This window comes from Globicephala melas, chromosome 3 (genome assembly GCF_963455315.2).
Source record: "Globicephala melas chromosome 3, mGloMel1.2, whole genome shotgun sequence".
NCBI classification, from domain to species: domain Eukaryota; kingdom Metazoa; phylum Chordata; class Mammalia; order Artiodactyla; family Delphinidae; genus Globicephala; species Globicephala melas.
The window spans coordinates 34,113,386-34,134,202 of record NC_083316.1 but is presented as its reverse complement, the minus strand read 5'-3'; the positions used below and the strand labels follow the sequence as shown (position 1 = coordinate 34,134,202).

Sequence of the window (20,817 nt, the reverse complement as noted above, 5' to 3'; positions counted from 1 at the left end):
GGGAACTAGACCAGTAAGGGAGTTGGGATTCCCACTGTTGAGTGACATTTTCCCACCTTCAGTTTCCACCATACGCATGTCCCTCCTAGATCCATTCCTCCAGAGCAGTCTTTGTTCTTCCTCCACTGTGGGGTGGAAACCTTGCCCGGCTGTATCGGAGGAAGGAAGAGACCTAACTACTCTGATTCATAGAGTTTTGACTAATGTTACCTTCATTTCCAACTTGTCTCCTCATTGCATCTTCCAAGATACTTGTGCTTCTGAACCTTATGCTTTTTCAGGGTTCTGTGGAATGACTGTCTTTCTTTTTTTGTTTGTTTGTTTTTTACATCTTTACTGGAGTATAATTGCTTTACAATAGTGTGTTAGTTTCTGCTTCATGAAAAATTGAATCAGTTATACTAATACATACGTTCCCATATCTCCTCCCTCTTGCATCTCCCCCGCTCCCACCCTCCTTATCCCACCCATCCAGGTGGTCACAAAGCACCAAGCTGATCTCCCTGTGCTGTGCGGCTGCTTCCCACTAGCTATCTATTTTACGTAGTGTATATATGTCCCTGCCACTCTCTCACTTTGTCACAGCTTACCCTTCCCCCTCCCCATATCCTCAAGTCCATTCTCTAGTAGGTCTGTGTCTTTATTCCCGTCTTACCCCTCGGTTCTTCATGACATTTTTATTTTCTTAGATTTCATATATATGTGTTAGCATACGGTATTTGTCTTTCCCTTTCTGACTTACTTCACTCTGTATGACAGACTCTAGGTCCATCCACCTCACTACAAATAACTCGATTTCGTTTCTTTTTATGGCTGAGTAATATTCCATTGTATATATGTGCCACATCTTCTTTATCCATTCATCCAATGATGGACACTTAGGTTGTTTCCATCTCCTGGCTATGGTAAATAGAGCTGCAATGAACATTTTGGTACATGACTCTTTTTGAATTATGGTTTTCTCAGGTTATATGCCCAGTAGTGGGATTGCTGGGTCATATGGTAGTTCTATTTGTAATTTTTTAAGGAACCTACATACTGTTCTCCATAGTGGCTGTACCAATTCACATTCCCACCAGCAGTGCAAGAGTGTTCCCTTTTCTCCACACCCTCTCCAGCATTTATTGTTTCTCGATTTTTTAATGATGGCCATTCTGACTGGTGTGAGATGATATCTCATTGTAGTTTTGATTGGCATTCCTCTAATGATTAATGATGTTGAGCATTCTTTCATGTGTTTGTTGGCAATCTGTATATCTTCTTTGGAGAAATGTCTATGTAGGTCTTCTGCCCATTTTTGGATTGGGTTGTTTGTTTTTTTGTTATTGAGCTTCATGAGCTGCTTATAAATTTGGGAGATTAATCTTTTGTCAGTTGCTTCATTTGCAAATATTTTCTCCCATTCTGAGAGTTGTCTTTTGGTCTTGTTTATGGTTTCCTTTGCTGTGCAAAAGCTTTTAAGTTTCATTAGGTCCCATTTGTTTATTTTTGTTTTTATTTCCATTTCTCTGGGAAGTGTGTCAAAAAGGATCTTGCTGTGATTTATGTCATAGAGTGTTCTGCCTATGTTTTCCTCTAAGAGTTTGACAGTTTCTGGCCTTACATTTAGGTCTTTAATCCATTTTGAGTTTATTTTTGTGTATGGTGTTAGGGAGTGATCTAATCTCATACTTTTACATGTACCTGTTCAGTTTTCCCAGCACCATTTATTGAAGAAGCTGTCCTTTCTCCACTGTACATTCCTGCCTCCTTTATCAAAGATAAGGTGACCATATGTGCATGGGATTATCTCTGGGCTTTCTATCCTGTTCCATTGATCTATCTTTCTGTTTTTGTGCCAGTACCATACTGTCTTGATTGCTGTAGCTTTGTAGTATAGTCTGAAGTCAGGGAGCCTGATTCCTCCAGCTCCGTTTTTCATTCTCAAGATTGCTTTGGCTATACGGGGTCTTTTGTGTTTCCATACAAATTGTGAAATTTTTTGTTCTAGTTCTGTGAAGAATGCCAATGGTAATTTGATAGGGATTGCATTGAATCTGTAGATTGCTTTGGGTAATAGAGTCATTTTCACAATGTTGATTCTTCCAATCCAAGAACATGGTATATCTCTCCATCTATGTGTATCATCTTTAATTTCTTACATCAGTGTCTTATTATTTTCTGCATGCAGGTCTTTTGTCTCCTTAGGTAGGTTTATTCCTAGATATTTTATTCTTTTTGTTGCAATGGTAAATGGGAGTGTTTTCTTGATTTCATTTTCAGATTTTTCATCATTAGTGTATAGGAATGCCAGAGATTTCTGTGCATTAATTTTGTATCCTGCTACTTTACCAAATTCATTGATTAGCTCTACTAGTTTTCTGGTAGCATCTTTAGGATTCTCTGTGTATAGTATCATATCATCTGCAAACAGTGACATCTTTACTTCTTCTTTTCTGATTTGGATTCCTTTTATTTCCTTTTCTTCTCTGATTGCTGTGGCTAAAACTTCCAAAACTATGTTGAATAATAGTGGTGAGAGTGGGCAACCTTGTCTTGTTCCTGACCTTAGTGGAAATGCTTTCAGTTTTTCACCATTGAGGATGATGTTGGCTATGGGTTTGTCATATATGGCCTTTATTATGTTGAGGAAAGTTCCCTCTATGCCTACTTTCTGGAGGGTTTTTATCATAAATGGGTATTGAATTTTGTCAAAAGTTTTCTCTGCATCTATTGGGATGATCATGTGGTTTCTGTCCTTCAGTTTGTTAATATGGTGTATCACGTTATTTGATTTGCATATATTGAAGAATCCTTGCATTCCTGGAAAAACCCCAGTTGATCATGGTGTATGATCCTTTTAATGTGCTGTTGGATTCTGTTTGCTAGCATTTTGTTGAGGATTTTTGCATCTATGTGCATCAGTGATATTGACCTGTACTTTTCTTTCTTTGTGACATCTTTTTTTGTTGTTGTTGTTGTACGTGGGCCTCTCACTGTTGTGGCCTCTCCCGTTGCAGAGCACAGGCTCTGGACGCGCAGGCTCAGCGGCAATGGCTCATGGGCCTAGCCGCTCCGCGGCATGTGGGATCTTCCCAGACCGGGGTACGAACCCGTGTACTCTGCATTGGCAGGCGGACTCTCAACCACTGTGCTACCAGGGAAGCCCCTTTTTGTGACATCTTTGTCGGTTTTGGTATCAGGGTGATGGTGGCCTCATAGAATAAGTTTGGGAGTGTTCCTCCCTCTGCTATATTTTCGAAGAATTTGAGAAGGATAGGTGTTAGCTCTTCTCTAAATGTTTGATAGAATTCGCCTGAGAAGCCATCTGGTCCTGGGCTTTTGTTTGTTGGAAGATTTTTAATCACAGTTTCAATTTCAGTGCTTGTGATTGGCCTGTTCATATTTTCTATTTCTTCCTGGTTCAGTCTCGGAAGGTTATGCATTTCTAAGAATTTGTCCAATTCTTCCAGGTTGTCCATTTTATTGGCATAGAGTTGCTGTAGTAATCTCTCATGATCTTTTGTATTTCTGCATTGTCAGTTGTTACTTCTCATTTTTCATTTCTAAATCTATTGATTTGAGTCTTCTCCCTATTTTTCGTGATGAGTCTGACTAATGGTTTATCAATTTTTTTTATCTTCTCAAAGAACCAGATTTTAGTTTTATTGATCTTTGCTAGCATTTCCTTCATTTCTTTTTCATTTATTTCTGATCTGATCTTTATGATTTCTTTCCTTCTGCTGACTTTGGGGTTTTTTTTGTTCTTGTTTCTCTAATTCCTTTAGGTGCAAGGTTTGGTTGTTTATTCGAGATGTTTCCTTTTTCTTAAGGTAGGATTGTATTGTTATAAACTTCCCTCTTAGAACTGCTTTTGCTGCATCCCATAGGTTTTGGGTCATCGTGTCTCCATTGTCATTTGTTTCTAGGTATTTTTTGATTTCCTCTTTGATTTCTTCAGTGATCACTTCGTTATTAAGTAGTGTATTGTTTAGCCTCCATGTGTTTGTATTTTTTACAGGTCTTCTCCTGTAATTGATATCTAGTCTCATAGCCTTGTGGTTGGAAAAGATACTTGATACAATTTCAATTTCTTAAATTTACCAAGGCTTGATTTGTGACCCAAGATATGATCTATCCTGGAGAATGTTCCATGAGCACTTGAGAAAAATGTGTATTCTGTTGTTTTGGGGTGGAATGTCCTATAAATATCAATTAAGTCCATCTTGTTTAATGTACCATTTAAAGCTTGTGTTTCCTTCTTTAGTTTCATTTTGGATGATCTGTCCATTGGTGAAAGTGGGGTGTTAAAGTCCCCTACTATGAATGTGTTACTGTCGATTTTCCCTTTTATGGCTGTTAGTATTTTCCTTATGTATTGAGGTGCTCCTATGTTGGGTGCAAAAATACTTACAATTGTTGTATCTTCTTCTTGGATTGATCCCTTGATCATTATGTAGTGTTCTTCTTTGTCTCTTCTAATAGTCTTTATTTTAAAGTCTATTTTGTCTGATATAAGAATTGCTACTCCAGCTTTCTTTTGGTTTCCATTTGCATGGAATATCATTTTCCGTCCCCTTACTTTCAGTCTGTATGTGTCTCTAGGTCTGAACTTGGTCTCTTGTAGACAGCATATATATGGGTCTTGTTTTTGTATCCATTCAGCCAGTCTGTGTCTTTTGGTGGGAGCATTTAATCCATTTACATTTAAGGTATTTATCAATATGTATGTTCCTATTCCCATTTTCTTAATTGTTTTGGGTTTGTTATTGTAGGTCTTTTCCTTCTCTTGTGTTTCTTGACTAGAGAAGGTCCTTTAGCATTTGTTGTAAAGCTGGTTTCGTGGTGCTGAACTCTCTCAGCTTTTGCTTGTCTGTAAAGATTTTAATTTCTCCATGAAACGTGAATGAGGGCTTCCCTGGCGGCGCAGTGGTTTAGAGTCCGCCTGCCGATGCAGGAGACACGGGTTCGTGCCCTGGTCCGGGAAGATCCCACATGCCGCGGCGCGGCTGGGCCCGTGAGCCATGGCCACTGAGCCTGTGCATCCGGAGCCTATGCCCCGCAACAGGAGAGGCCACAGCAGTGAGATGCCGGCGTACGGCAAAAAAAAAAAAAATCTGAATGAGATCCTTTCTGGGTAGAGTAATCTTAGTTGTAGGTTTTTCTCCTTCATCACTTTAAATATGTCCTGCCAGTCCCTTCTGGCTTGCAGAGTTTCTGCTGAAAGATCAGCTGTTAACCTTATGGGGATTCCCTTGTGTGTTATTTGTTGTTTTTCCTTGCTGCTTTTAATATGGTTTCTTTGCGTTTTGAGGTGTTTTTTTTTTTTTTGGATTAAGGTTTTATTTATTTTTTTAATAAGTCTCAATTAGATGGAGAACAGAAATGAAATTCTTTTCAAACATAAAAATGTGAATTGAGTTGCTTCTTTTTGGATGGATCTTTAACATTGACTTGACCATATGGACAGTGTCTGCAGGTAGACCTGCAGCATCTGCCTCTCTGCAAGTGGGCCAGCCGGGTGAGCACCATGTAGCCGGTAGCTGGGTCCACGAAGTTCAGCCGGCCAGCCGCGGAGGCGGCTGCGTGAAGCTCCGAGACGCTCTGCCGCTGTTAACTCTTTGCTCGCCGGACGCCTTGCTGCTCCCTCTGTTCCACCCTGTGAGTCGGGCCCAGAGCCGCCGTGGTCTCCCTGCAAAGAGGAGCAGAAGATGAAGCTGAGGCGCTGTCGGAATCCTTCTCCGACTCGGGGCAGTTCTGGCGGCGGGGCAGGGGATGGCTGCCTCCCGAGTGTAGCGCCCGCAGACCCCGGGACCTGCCAGGCCGCCATGGCTGCCGCCTGTGGGAGGCGGGGCCAGTTTTGACAGTTTGATTAATATGTGTCTTGGCATGTTTCTCCTAGGATTTATCCTGTATGGGACTCTGTGCTTCCTGGACTTGATTAACTATTTCCTTTCCCATATTAAGGAAGTTTTCAACTATAATCTCTTCACATATCTTCTCAGTCCCTTTCTTTTTCTCTTCTTCTTCTGGAACCCCTATAATTTGAATGTTGGTGCGTTTAATGTTGTCCCAGAGGTCTCTGAGACTGTCCTCAGTTCTTTTCATTCTTTTTTCTTTATTCTGCTCTACAGTAGTTATTTCCACTATTTTATCTCCCAGTTCACTTATCCGTTCTTCTGCCTCAGTTACTCTGCTATTGATCTCATCTAGAGTATTTTTAATTTCATTTATTGTGTTGTTCATCGTTGCTTGTTTCATCTTTAGTTCGTCTAGGTCCTTGTTAAATGTTTCTTGTATTTTCTATATTCTATTTCCAAGATTTTGGATCATCTTTACTATCATTATTCTGAATTCTTTTTCAGGTAGACTACCTATTTCCTCTTCATTTGTTAAGTCTGGTGGGTTTTTATCTTGCTCTTTCATTTGCTGTGTGTTTTTGTCTTCTCATTTTGCTTATCTTACTGTGTTTGGGGTCTCCGTTTTGCAGGTGCAGGTTCGTAGTTTCTGTTGTTTTTGGTGTCTGTCCCCAGTGGCTTAAGTTTGTTCAGTGGGTTGTGTAGGCTTCCTGGTGGGGGGGACTAGTGCCTGTGTTCTGGTGGATGAGGCTGGATCTTGTCTTTCTGGTGGGAAGGTCCACATCTGGTGGTGTGTTTTGTGGTGTCTGTGGCCTTATTATGATCTTAGGCAGCCTCTCTGCTAATGGATGTGGTTGTGTTCCTGTCTTGCTAGTTGTTTGGCATAGGGTGTCCAGCACTATAGCTTGCTGATCGTTGAGTGAAGCTCAGTGCTGGTGTTGAGATGGAGATCTCTGGGAGACTTTTGCCATTTGATATTATGTGGAGCTGGGAGGTCTCTTGTGGACCAGTGTCCTGAAGTTGGCTCTCCCACCTCAGAGGCACAGCACTGACTCCTGGCTGCAGCACCAAGAGCCTTTCATCCACACGGCTCAGAATAAAAGGGAGAAAAATTAGAAAGAAAGGGAGAAAGAAAGAAAGAGGATAAAATGAAATAAAATAAAGAAAAAATAAAGTTATTAAAATAATTATTAAGAAAAAAATTTTTTTAAAGAAAAAAAAAAAAAACACGGACTGATAGAACCCTAGGACAAATGGTGAAAGCAAGCTATACAGACAAATCTCACATGGAAGCATACACATACACACTCACAAAACGAGGAAAAGGGGAAAAAAATAATAAATCTTGCTCTCAAAGTCCACCTCCTCAATTTGGGATGATTAGTTGTCTATTCATGTATTCCACAGGTGCAGGGTACATCAAGTTGACTGTGGAGCTTTAATCCACTGCTTCTGAGGCTGCTGGGAGAGATTTCCCTTTCTCTTCTTTGTTCGCACAGCTCAAGGGGCTCAGCTTTGGATTTGGCCCCGCCTCTGCGTGTAGGTCGCCTGAGGGTGTCTGTTCTTCGCTCAGACAGGACAGGGTTAAAGGAGCAGCTGACTCTGGGGCTCTGGCTCACTCAGGCCTGGGGGGGAGGGAGGGGTGCCGAGTGCCGGGCGAGCCTGCAGTGGCAGAGGCCGCCGTGACGTTGCACCAGCCTGAGTGGTGCCGTGCGTTCTTACTGGGAAGTTGTCCCTGGACCACGGGACCCTGGCAGTGGCAGGCTGCACAGTCTCCCCGGAAAGGAGGTGTGGATAGTGACCTGTGCTCTCACACAGGCTTCTTGGTGGCGGCAGCAGCAGTGTTAGCATCTCATGCCCGTCTTGGTGTCCGCGCTGTTAGCCGCGGCTCACACCCATCTCTGGAGGTCCTTTAAGCAGCGCTCTTAATCCCCTCTCTTCACGCACCAGGAAACAAAGAGGGAAGAAAAAGTCTCTTGCCTCTTCGGCAGGTCCAGACTTTTCCCCAGACTCCCTCCCGACTAGCCATGGTGCACTAACCCCCTGCAGGCTGTGTTCACGCCGCCAACCCCAGTCCTCTCCCTGCGCTCCGACCGAAGTCCGAGCCTCAGTTCCCAGCCCCGCCCGCCCTGGCTGGTGAGCAGACAAGCCTCTCAGGCTGGTGAGTGCCGGTCGGCACGGATCCTCTGTGAGGAAATCTCCCCGCTTTGCCCTCCGCACCCCTGTGGCTGCGCTCTCCTCCGCGGCTCCGAAGCTTTCCCCCTCCGCCACCCGCAGTCTCCGCCCGCGAAGGGGCTTCCTAGTGTGTGGAAACCTTTCCTCCTTCACAGCTCTCTCCCACTGGTGCAGGTCCCGTCCCTATTCTTTTGTCTCTGTTTATTCTTTTTTCTTTTGCCCTACCCAGGTACGTGGAGAGTTTCTTGCCTTTTGGGAGGTCTGAGGTCTTCTGCCAGCGTTCAGTAGGTGTTTTGTAGGAGTTGTTCCACGTGTAGATGTATTTCTGGTGTATCTGTGGGGAGGAAGGTGATCTCTGCGTCTTACTCTTTCGCCATCTTCCCCCTCTGTCATCTTTCTTTTTATCAGTATACTCTCTTCACGCCCTTGGGTTTCGGTTCCCTCTGCTCTTCTAAATTATTTATAATTAATTCATCTACTTTTCATTTCCAGATATCTCTGTTTCCTTTCATATTCTCATTATTCTTATAATTTTTACATCTCTTTTTTTTTTAGTTTGGATTGCGAATAAAGATAAACACACATATTTAATCTAAATTCATTCCTCATCATGTATTTTTAAGTGCCTTGGCTAGTGATATCATTGGACAGAGCTACCTGTCTTCATCACACCAAAGAGGCCATTGTTGAGATCTTTCCAAACTAGCTCTTATCAGCCCATTATCACTTTTTGTCCTACGATTCTCATTCTTCATCTCACCCAAGAGAAGCAAGGCATTTAAAAAAATAGAAACTCTGGATAAACTATTGGCACCTAAGACCTTTCAATTGAGTAAAGGAATATGGTAAGTGAATTTATGACTCACAACACCAAGAAAAGTAATGAAAACAACATATGATACAGAAAGAACATTTTCCTACCAAAACGATATATTAATATGGCACAGATGAAAATATACCCTAATTTCTTCTCACTTGTTATTTAATCGATAGTAAGTTTTTTTAAAAAAATTATTATTGCAGTTTTATAAAAATGAAACTATAATAATTTTTTTCTAGTATGTGTAATTTTTTTCCCACATTGCTAGATTTAATTATGAACTTTATAAGCATTTTTTAGATGTGCTTTTTCTGTCCAGTGCTCAACTTTCTTACACATTTGAAAATACTTTTCTGTGAAATTTTTAAAAACAATTTTCTGACCCTTAAATTCTATACATAGTATTTTAAGATCATATTCTTTTTAAAATTTTCATTCTATTTAGAGACTACAACACTTGAGAAGATTAGAAAAAGAGGGCATGAAAGAGAGCAATACTTGTTTTAAGTGTCAGTTAATGAGATCGAAGGAGAAACATGAAAATAATGGGTTTCCTTTTGTGTCTGTAGAAGGATAAGGGGAGAAAAGGAAGGAAAAACTTAATTGGGTAGTTTTTTTTTTTTTAATTCAACATTTTGTTTTTGTGGGATAGGAAAATTTGGGGCTTAAAAACTCTTAGCCAATTTCATAGCAGAGATATATTTTCAAATTGAATTGAGGGGAATGTTCTTTTGAGGTTAGTAAGAAACATCAATAAGGGAGCTGAGACAGCAGCTTTTACCCCAAACTATTCCAAACGTCAAGAGCAGAGCTAAGAATAGAGGTTTGTAATGGCCAGTCCAGTTTTCAGACCACAGACAAATGCTCCCTTGTCCCCATGCCTGCTTAGAGCATCATTTTAGAATATGCAGTGGTTGAATATCTCTAAAGAGACTGTGAGTCACTTCCCTACTCAACCTCAATTTTCTTTTTTATTTCCCTGGTTGATTATTGTGTTGAAAGCAAAGCTGAGGCAAAGACCAAGCACAAGGTTTCTGATTCAAAGGGTGAACCGAGAATTGAGCACATGTCAAATCCTCTCCTATCTGGTCCAAACTCATAAAAAAATACTGGATAAATACTTATAAAAATTTAGAAAACACATAAATATTTCAAACTCTGGGAAAGGGAAGTCTCTGGAGACCACAAGTAGAAATACTTTTTTGAAAAAAGAGAGAAACCCATGGACATAAGTAGGAACTGAAGTTTAAGAACATTACATCATCTGAGTTTCCCTAACAGGGCCTGAATGCTGAGCACTACACCACCAATGCTGGGGCCTCCATGAAACTACTTTGGATTTACATAAAAGATGACCTCCCTGGGTCCTGAGTATGTCAATATGATGAAAAACATGCAATAAGTTTAGCAGGCTTAGGAATCTATTTACATCCCCCAACTTAGGAAACATTGAAGAATCTGAAAAATAAAATAAATACTTTTAATATCTTTTAAAACATAAAGAATTGAATGGGAACACCAGAAAATTACAGGGGATAATAAAACAAGAATAAGAGATAATGAAACAAAAAAGCAGATGTATTGAAAATTACCATTAGAATTCTTAGAACTTAGTAGTTATTGAAATAAAGAGAAACACAATTACATGCATTGAGTAGAAGACTGGAAATAGTTGAGGGGAGACTAATGAACTAGAAGAACATAGCCCAAAGATATAGAAAAGAAAAATGTGAAGGAAGAACTAGGAGACATAGAAGATTCAGAAAGTCCAACATACATGTGCTACAAATTCAGAAAGGAGGAAATACAGAGAATGAGAGGAATAGAGTTTAAAAAGATTATGGTTGAGAATTCCCCCAAACATAAGACATAAATCTAAGACTGGGAACACTTTCTGGGTACTGAGCTAGAAAAATGATGACCAGTGGAAGCTAAAGGAGAAACTTTTGAAAGTGGAGACTGGAAGTAAATATAATTTTTACCCAAACATTTTATTTCATCATCTCACTGCTATTTCTAGCGTGTGTCTAGAGCAAGGCCTGTAGCAAAATTGCTAATAAAAATTTTACATTAAAAAGTGTTGTCACTGATTTTGTTGCATTTCCAAGGATTTAGAAAGCTTAATTCTCTTTGACAGGACAAGTATCCGAAGAGGAAGGTAGCTCTGAAAGTGAATGCTATGATGGGTGGAAAAGAAGGAAGCCCAAGGAAAACCAAGCCTAATAGTGGTTAATGCCAATGCACAATTCAGAGAAGCTTACAGCTAATACAGCTAATAGTGCTACAGCAGTACAGGGACACCTGCCATGGTCAGGAATATAAGCCTTGTGTTATGGTTATTTAAATTCTGGGGAAAACATGGAGCCTTGGCATCCAGAAAGCAAGCCCTGGAAAGATCCCTAAAAAGTTGCAAACACGTATTAGAGATAGAAAGGTAACACTAAGACAAATACCAGAGATGTGAATCTCGTAGCAGCAGAAGCAAGTACAATATGACAAGTTCTTTTTTAGGTGGGACTGGTGTTTAGATGAGACCACAAATGTTTTATACAATTGGTTATAAGATACACAATATATAAACCTTCCTCAAAGCCAAGTTTCCTCAGAGTTCTATGCATGTTGTTTCCAGTTTCTCACTTTCCATTCTTTTTCCTTCTCTAATCAGTTGGCTGCTGCCCTCACTGTTCTGCTAAAAATGCTCATTCTAGTTCACCATAAATTTTAAAATCAGCATCTCAGCATTATTTCACAAAGTTGAGCACATCATCTTTCTTTAAGAAGACAGTTTATTCTGCAGGCTTCTGCTACATGATACTGTCGTGGATTTTTCTCCTACCTCTTGAGCCATTCTTCCTCAGCCCTCCTCTACTCTGATTTCTAAATATTAGATTTAGGCTTTGTCTTGTACCCTCTTCTCCTTTCACTCTATATGCTCACTCTAGACGAGACACTACCTATATGCAAATAACTCCCAAATTTATATTTCCAGTCAAGATCTTTCATCTGCGTTCCAGGACTATCCAACTGCCAATATGCCATTAGATTGTCTCACAGCCTTTGCCATGTCAGGATCTGCCCTTTGGTTAACTTGACTGCTTTTTCCCCCCGCAAACGTGATCAGGGTAAAATGTCAACCATGTTTTTAAGCAGAATTGCTTATGATAAAATGACCCTGGATTTCTAAACTGGATCTTGCTAGTGGAAACTCTACATACCTGATGTGGACATCAAATCTTTGGGCTTTCCTGAATATGGTGATTCTTGTAACTGGATGTGTCTCCTGCAGGGTGTGACACCTACTGCCTGGAGTCACCATATGTGACCCTGAGGCTCTCTTAGGCTCCTGGGAGTTTCTCAGGGCTGTGGATGGAACAAAGTTATCAAATATGAGGTACCTACTTCTTCAGTGGATTTGATCCCTAAATTAAAATTGATTCTGTTAATGGAAAACAGAAATATGGGAGACTAAATTATCACGACTCAACTTCTAAAAAGTTGTCCCTGTGATGGGAGTGGGATGCTGATGTGTTGGTGTGAACCTAATTGGGTGTTGGTGTGAAGCCAGTTGGGTTCTGACAATGACACTGAATTGGTCAACTGCTATGATTTGGGAGCAGAAGCTGCTTCGTTCTCCCACATTCAAGCAACCGCTGTGACTGGTGTCAACGTCCCTTTCTCTCTCTCTCGATTGTCTTATCACTTAATCATTTGAAAGATGATCAGACACCCCTGAAATACTGTAAAAATAAGCATGAAAGTAGAAATATCAGTGTAGTTTAACAGGTGAGGCAGTGATGAAAAATGCTCCTGTAACCCAGTGTCTTAGAAAGAAAGAAACTACCGTGGTTTTGATGCACATTTTATGGAGGAGAGAAAATTAATCCTCAAATGTACGTGAAACAGATTGCAGTGATTTAATGGAGAGTTATTACTTTAAAAAAATCACATTATTCCTCCTCCTCTTTTACAGGTTTTTGAGGTAGGAGTGATAATTTCCTGATCTTTTGTAGGATACAGAAAAAAAAAGGAAATTATTTCAGTCGTGTGTTACACAGTTCCTCCAGGCTTCTCTAAGAGAATCCTAATCTCTTCATTCTCAATGCATAACACACTAATGTATTCTTTCTGGTTTTGTCTGTTGAGTCAATTTATGGATTATATAGCAAAGTCTGTTCCAATATCTGGAAGGAATATTTTGTTTAGTTTATTTACCAATAAACCAATATAATACCAAACTGTATTATATAATTTGACTTTCCATTTCAAATGGATAATGTAGGTGTAGTCCAGACAACTTTTGGTCCTTTCAGAAAATAACAAACCAATTGTTAGGGGACAAAGATTTGATACCACTGAGAATATTTTAAGTGCATTTGCTGATAAAATATTAAAAAATTAATCATATACTGAAAAAGGAACCCAGAACTTGTTATAATCCCTTTGATCAAAGACAAAATATTTAGGCAGTGACAATAGCAACAAGGAAAAAACTTGACAATTCCTAAACAATCAAAGAATAGTTTCAATAATTTTACACAGGGCTTCCCTGGTGACGCAGTGGTTGAGAATCCGCCTGCCAATGCAGGGGACACGGGTTTGAGCCCTGGTCCGGGAAGGGTTGCCTCCTCCCATCCCACACCCCTTTGACCTCATCTCCTATTCTTCCATTCTGTATCGTTCTCCCCCTTGCTCACTCCACTAGACCACCCTGGCCTGCTTGCCACTCCTTGAATATGACAAGCATGCTCCTGCTGTAACTGAAAGTGAGGTCTGGCTGCTCGCCGCTCAAAAACCAATAAAGTGGCAAGTTGGTGGAAAGGAAAATTTGCTTTATTTTGGATGCCAGCACTGTAAGCCACTTGTTAATGATAATACATAAAATCTAATTATCAAAGATTTCAAATGAAACTTTATAAATACATAAAATTTTATAAATACATTATATAATTTTATCTTATAAGTCTGTCATAAATATAGCAGTGAATCTTTCAATTGTTGCAGAGTAATGAGGACTCACTAGGTAGAATTATTTGTGTGGAAACACATTCAATTTCTTGGTTACCCAGAGTACAATGGCATTAAAGTAGAAGCATACATAAACTGCTTGGTTTTTTTCAATGTGTGGGAGGCATTTTGTTCTAAATGTTGATGAGTTGGAATAAACCCTGGAATTTCCATGCTGGGATTTCATAGCCATCACTCCAAAGTTTCTTTAAGTTAAAAAAAAAGTAAGTCTAATGATCTATGTGTCTTAGTCCATTAGGGGCACTATAACAAAATATTGTAGGCTGGGTGGCTTAGAACAATAGAAATTTATTTCTCACAGTTCTGGAGGCTGAGAAGTCCAAGATCAAGGTGTTGATCTGATGTCTGGTGAGAAGCCGCTTCCTGGTTCTTACATGATGGTTGTTTTTTCACTGTGTCCTCACGGTGGAACTCTCTGGGGCCTCTTTATAAGAGCACTAATTCCACTCATGAGGGCTCTGTCGTCATGATCTAATCAACCCCTAAAACTCCACCTCCAATCACATTGGGGATTAGTTTTCAACATACAAATTTTGTGGGGGCACAAACTTCAGTCTATAGCATATATACTAACAGAAGATGAAAGACACATGTGACACATTTGTCCACATTTTCAATGTTTTCAGTACAGTTCATCAGGAGCAAAAGTGTAGTATATTAAAATTCAGCCAACAGTACTGAGAACTAACAACGTGGCCATCACTGTGGTAGGCATTGGAGTGCTAAAAATGAGAATTTTATCTCTGAAAAATTTACAACACAAATGGGAAGATAAAGCACCCATAAAAGCACCGTTTAGAGGAGACTGGGGACAATTATATTTTATATAGACATATCTTGTTGGAAAATATAAGCTAATTAAGTCTTCAAAATTGTAGTTCCTTTTCTTTTTGCATTGCACAATTAAGCTCTTTCTTACATATGACCTTGACCTGGGATTGTTGCGGTACGTGGGCTTCTCACTGTTGTGGCCTCTCCCGTTGCGGAGCACAGGCTCCGGACGCGCAGGCTCAGCCTGAGACACAGGCTCCGGACGTGCAGGCTCAGCGGCCATGGCTCACGGACCCAGCCACTCCGCAGCATGTGGGATCTTCCCGGACCGGGGCACGAACCCGTGTCCCTTGCATTGGCAGGCAGACTCTCAACCACTGCGCCACCAGGGAAGCCCTGGGAGTATCTGATTGAATGCAGTGGAATGTGTTAGGAAGCAGTAAGAGACAAGGCCATCTAACCAGTTGGCAGTCTTGAAGACAGGGCTATGAGATTTTGTTATTGACCTTACAAATGTGGTATTTTAGGAATATTAACTTGACATTGGTGTGCTAAAAGGGCTTGAGTTGTAATGCTAATTGGACATGCTCCATTCATTTAAATGAATTTACCATTCTTTCAAAATTATTGATATCAAGCTAGACTTATAGTATTTATTCATTGTGACATTATTTCTGGTCCCAGGTTGTGATGATTGATTTCTCACCTCCATTTATAGCAATGGAATCTAATTGAAGGGCTTTTAAGCAAGCTACTCTGCCACATTGATGTGGGTGATTTTTTACAGCATTTCTGAAATCCTGGAGACTATTTTTTTCTTCCTTTTGTCTAGTCTGAATGCCATTTACATTTGGAAGAATCAAGACACAAAATCCTCCTAACCTGTTCAAACATGAAAGTGGCTGCAAATGTATTTTTGTCATTTGTCTTCTTAAGCCATATTTTCTTTATGGTCTTGAACCTAAGTGAAGAGACTCAGAAAGAGAAGAGAACATTTAATCAATAACTTTACTGTTCTTCTATTTAACCATTTGAAAAAGTACTTGGCATTTAAGGGAAATATTTTTCTTAGGAAAAAATAATATAAAAGAAAAAAAATCAAGCAATACTCTATGGAAACGTCTAAGCAAAAGATGCTTTTCATAAGGAAATAAGTTGTAGGACAGACACTGAAAAAATATAAATATACCTTTTTTTGTGAACAGCTAAAATGTGGTGTATGTTGCATATGTGTGCATAATACCACCCAATGTTTCTGTGTAAATTATCTTACAGGGTCTGATAGGGTACTTTCCCTGTGAAATGTTTGTGTAGCTCCTGAAATAAATGCAATTTATGTAGATGCCTTTGGATGTTCTTCCTCGGAACCCTGGTTTTTCGCTTGAGCCCATTCTTCCAACTTTAGCTTTTTCTGGCCTCACAGTACAAAGAAAAGCATTCCGATTTTGGGGGGAGCTCAGCATTACTCTGAAATGACCTGACCCTCGGCCCTGACGATTTGCTTTATATCCACTGTTTTGTCCACCACTTATTTCCAGAAATTAGCTCAGTGCCTGGCACAGGATTGGCATTCAGTTAATATTTACTAAGTGAATATTATTAGACCTCATAATATTTGCTCCAACTTTCCTTGTCACTGAAAAACTTTTACTCTTCCAGGTAAACAACTGTTTATATTTCTTATTCATCCTGGTCACATTGCTTCTTCTCTCTTACTACCCAGAATTACATTTTCATTACTTCGGTTTTATTTTCAACTTTAGTTTCAGTTTCTAACCTGTAATTTCCACTGGAGATTCTCAGGCTGTTCACTATGGGTTTTATCCTTCTATATTCAGTTCTTTAAAGACTAAATCCCTAAAGCTTCATCTACTTGGGTCGTATCTGAATCTGTTTTCTAAAATATGACACTGACCACCCTCTACCCTGTCACCTCTGACAAAGCTTATCTTTACCACCATGGATGTTATGTAGAATGGGGAGAGGCAGGAGGAAAAACAATTTATGCATGCTGGTTAAACATCATTCCAGTGACAATTCACACTTGTTCTCTCCCTTTTAAAATCATTGTTGTGTCTCAAACACATTGTATATAATGATGGTTGATTCTTTCCTAAGTTAAATTTGCTGCTTCTGTTGGTTCTTTCCACTCATATAGATACACAGTTTTCCTTAGCATCCATATACAAGGAGCCTTATATTTCTGTGGTTTTTGAACTGTTTTCTTTCTTAGAACTACAGAACATCATGGCAGGCGGGGAGAGGGAGCTGAAACACAATGGTCCACGGAGGATGGGGGTGACCCAGTCTTCTTGCATTTCCTTTCACTCCATTGCCCTGTCCCAAGGTGTAACCTGTTATATTATGAGCTTTCATGTGTCTCCTAAGAGACCTTGTCCCATGAGAGTGTTCTGAAACAAAAATAAGCAAAAGGAATTTATGTGACTTACTTGAAAGGGCACCATTTTGAATATAGTCATACTTTTCTGGGATCAAAGTTTATTTGAACACAGTCAGCTTGGGTATCAGTGTCCTGCCTGTACTATACCCAGGAACAAATACAAGTTCACCAGGAATAGGCTGTACCAGAGAAGGTACCCTCCTGGTTTCCAGTCATCTGAGAGGAGACTGGGCACTCCCTTGACCAAGACTAAACCCTCATGTCTGTTTATCTGAGTGACTTGCCAACTCCCAGGAGCATGAGCTTCACATAGATAGCTGACTACATCCACCATAGTCACTTAAATATATAAATATCTCCCTCTATTATTAGTAGGCTATTGTCATAGTTACATTTAATTTCCTTATCATTAAAAAAAAGCCTGGTGTTCTCAGACAGAGTTTCATGCCATTCACTTTCTAATGGCTGTCTGATGGGGCAGACAAGGGTGGTTACCAGGATATACAAGTGTCAGTAGGCCCTTAAGTTGGTAATCCAATGAAATTGAATTATATATTTCAAGTATTTATATTGGCTTGACTTACTTTCATGCTTCTCAAATGGCAAAAGCATTCCCCAAATGTATTTTTGCAGAAAGTTCTTGTGTCCTATTGATTTGTATGTGCTGGGTATGTGCATTTTCTCATTAGTGCTGATGTGCTCTCATAATACACCATCCAGTCTAAAAAGTGTAAGAAGACAACAAAAAAGTGATCTTCCTTAATAAAATGGATAACTGCAGAGTTTGAGAACTTCTTTTTTCAACATGAATGGCCATTTTATTTTTCAATTTTCCTTATGAGGGTCTTTCCATCCTGAACTTATCTCTTTTAGAAAACAATCAGCAATTGCATACTGTATTTCATACTTAGAAGCACATAGAATGTTTTGGAACAATGGGTTTTAATGGATAGCTATGTTTTTGTTTGCTATGTAGCTATGTACAAAGATCATACACAGAATTCAGACAGCTTCCACAAAACTAGACAGAACCTAGGATGCCAGGAGAATTCTAGAATTATTGAGAATAATAAACAACTGGCTGTTATCTAGCTACAGGGATAAATCCCATAGTTCCTTCAGATCTCTGCTCAAATATTACTTTCCTTATGAGACTTTCCCTGACCATCCCATATAAAATTGAACCACTCTCCCTCAGCACTTACCAATTCCATTTATGCCACTCTACATAGCTTAATAAGTGTACAGCAGGATTTGAATCTCTATTTCCCTGACTCTAGACTCCATGTACCATGTACCATGATGCCTAGTTACCTAGGAATAAAGGACTGGGCAGTAGCAGTAGTAATATCTTATATTTTAAATGTTTTTATAGTTTGCAACAAATTTTCACATGTACTATTTTTAAAATGATGATATGGAACAGTAACCGTATGTGTTTCTCTTTCTCTCAGGACCTGCATTGCCATACTTGAAAATGTGGTAGAGACAATATAGTTCCTGAAATTCCCCTTGTGAGCTTATTACAGGATTGATAATGATTCAAAAGGTTTTTGAGAATCTGCTAAAAACAAATATTCTAAAAATATTAGCAGATAGTTTAAGATAGGCATTGTATCTTTTTAGAATGCATGAACTCTCATATGGCAGGATTATGTCCTTTTGTACTTTGTTTGATTTTCTGGAGTCTGTGTTCCTGTACTTCAATCCACATGGCTCTACATCTAACTTTTCTCCTTCCCATTTCCTCTTTCCATCAGAGTTCTATTTCTTTTCTCTTCTGTTTTCAGCTTCTCCAGTGCTGTTCAGCCATTGCGTTTGTGGTTAAGGCTTGTCCCTTTACTCCTGCCTGACATCTGATCTCATTGTCCTTCTGGAAGAGCCCAACTGGGCATCCTTATTTGATGTCCCTTGCAGTTTTCAGTCATATTCAAACTGAGAAACTGATGGTTTAGGCTGTGGATATTGGGAAAGAGAGAGTCAAGTCAATGGAAAAATGAAGAAAGGTGAAAGACTTCATGTATTAGATTCCTAGGGCTGCTGTAAAAAATTACCACAAACTGAGTGGCTTAAAACAACAGAAATTTGTTCTTTCCCAGTTATGGAGGCTAGAAACCTGAAACCAAGGTGTGGGTAGGTTTGGTTCCTTCTGGAGGTTCTGAGGGAGAATCTTTTCCATATCTTTCTCCTATATTCTGGTGGTTGTTGAAGATCCTTGGTGTTCCTTGACTTGTAGACACATCACTCGAATCTCTGAGTCCATCATCGCATAAACTTCTTCCCTTTGTGTGTGTCTCTGTGTCTTCATATAAGGACACCAGTCATGGATTTAAGTTCACTCTAATCCAGTGTGATGTCACCTTAATTTAATGATTTACATCTGCAAACACCCTATTTTCAAATAAGGTCACATTCTGAGGTTCAGAGTAAACATGAATTTGGGAGAGTACATTACCTAACCCAGTATACCTTGTGATCTGTTTCTAGTTTTCAAAGGAGTGCTGGTATTATGAGGTGTTCTTGTATGTGATTGAGCAGATGCCTGGAAAGTCTAAACCCATTCCAATAAAGATATTTTTCTCTTGTCAATGGAAATAACTTGTGCAGAGTTAGTTATTTGGAATATGGAACATAGAAGCCTAAAAGTCATTGATCATTGTTTTGGATAAAATCTAAAAGGCCACATAATCAAATCAAGCCCTGCGTGTTATAATTGAATTTTCCCATTGCCAACATCAGCACATAGAGTGAGTCAGGAAATGTGATGCTAGCCTCTAGAAACCAGAGACCAGCTGAATGACTCTGGGCAATTCAGTGGATGTGCCTCTCTGAGGAAAAGTGACTGAGACAAAAATTTCCTACACGTGAACATATTTTCCTGTCCTTAGAACCTGGGGTTATACAATTCTGTGCAGAAAAAGCATCTGTGTTCCATTGAAGAAATATATTTAGCACCTACCACATGCTGGGTGCTATGATGGATTCTCTGTTAAACATAAGTAACTCATTTATTTCTCAACACTGCAGTGTAAGATACTTATTAGCCCCATTTTACACACGAGGCAAAGATATTAAGAAAGTTAAAAAATCTGCCCAAGATACATAGTTCTAATGAGTCATTGAGCCAGAATTTGCATTGTCTATGCTTATGTCATACAACAGAAGCAAAACCAAATGGACACACCCCAGGTGAGTGGCTGGATGAGGGGACATGCTTATGAAAGAATAAGGATATCTAGTAGACTAGTTCCCATGTGGCAGAGAAAAGAAAATAGAAAATAGTGAGCATAGTAGCAAAGTATCCAGCCAAGAATCTGTGACACTTGTATCGGTTCTTTGGCATAAGAATATTGATAGACTCTCTGGCAAAAAAGAATGGAATGGCCCAGAGTTTTTGAGACTGGAGTTAGCTATGGGAGCCTGAGAAGTGTGTTCCTTTAACTGCAAATGCTTTTAAATTTCTGTTACTAGCTGGGCTTGCCAGCATTGTTCAAGAAAATCATTAACCATTGTTTAAATAAATATGTCTCTGCCCACACTGACCTTGAAGTAGACTACACAGAGATGCTCTGTGTGGGGTGCAGCTTGAGTGTGTATCACTGCCTTGTATGTCTGCTCTTGAGGGTTTTCATTTGGAGGTCATATTTGACACTATTTTTGTTGTTGTTTGTTCTGTTTGCTCTGTAATCTATGGCATGTCTCCTTATCAGCAGTTACCCAGGACTCTTGGACTTGGTTTCACCTGGTCTGGGAGATCATTGCCTATTTATTTTAGGTGCTGCCCTGCA

The 20,817-nt window shown here is 39.7% G+C and overlaps 1 protein-coding gene and 1 pseudogene across 1 annotated transcript in view; one reads left to right on the top strand and one right to left on the bottom strand.

The window, feature by feature from the left end:
- PLCXD3 (phosphatidylinositol specific phospholipase C X domain containing 3) overlaps positions 1-20,817 on the top strand; it is a 190,528-nt gene that overhangs the window by 49,575 nt on the left and 120,136 nt on the right. The gene's annotated exons all lie outside the window — the stretch shown is intronic.
- On the bottom strand, positions 5,377-5,809 carry LOC115866498 (uncharacterized protein C1orf53 pseudogene; annotated as a pseudogene).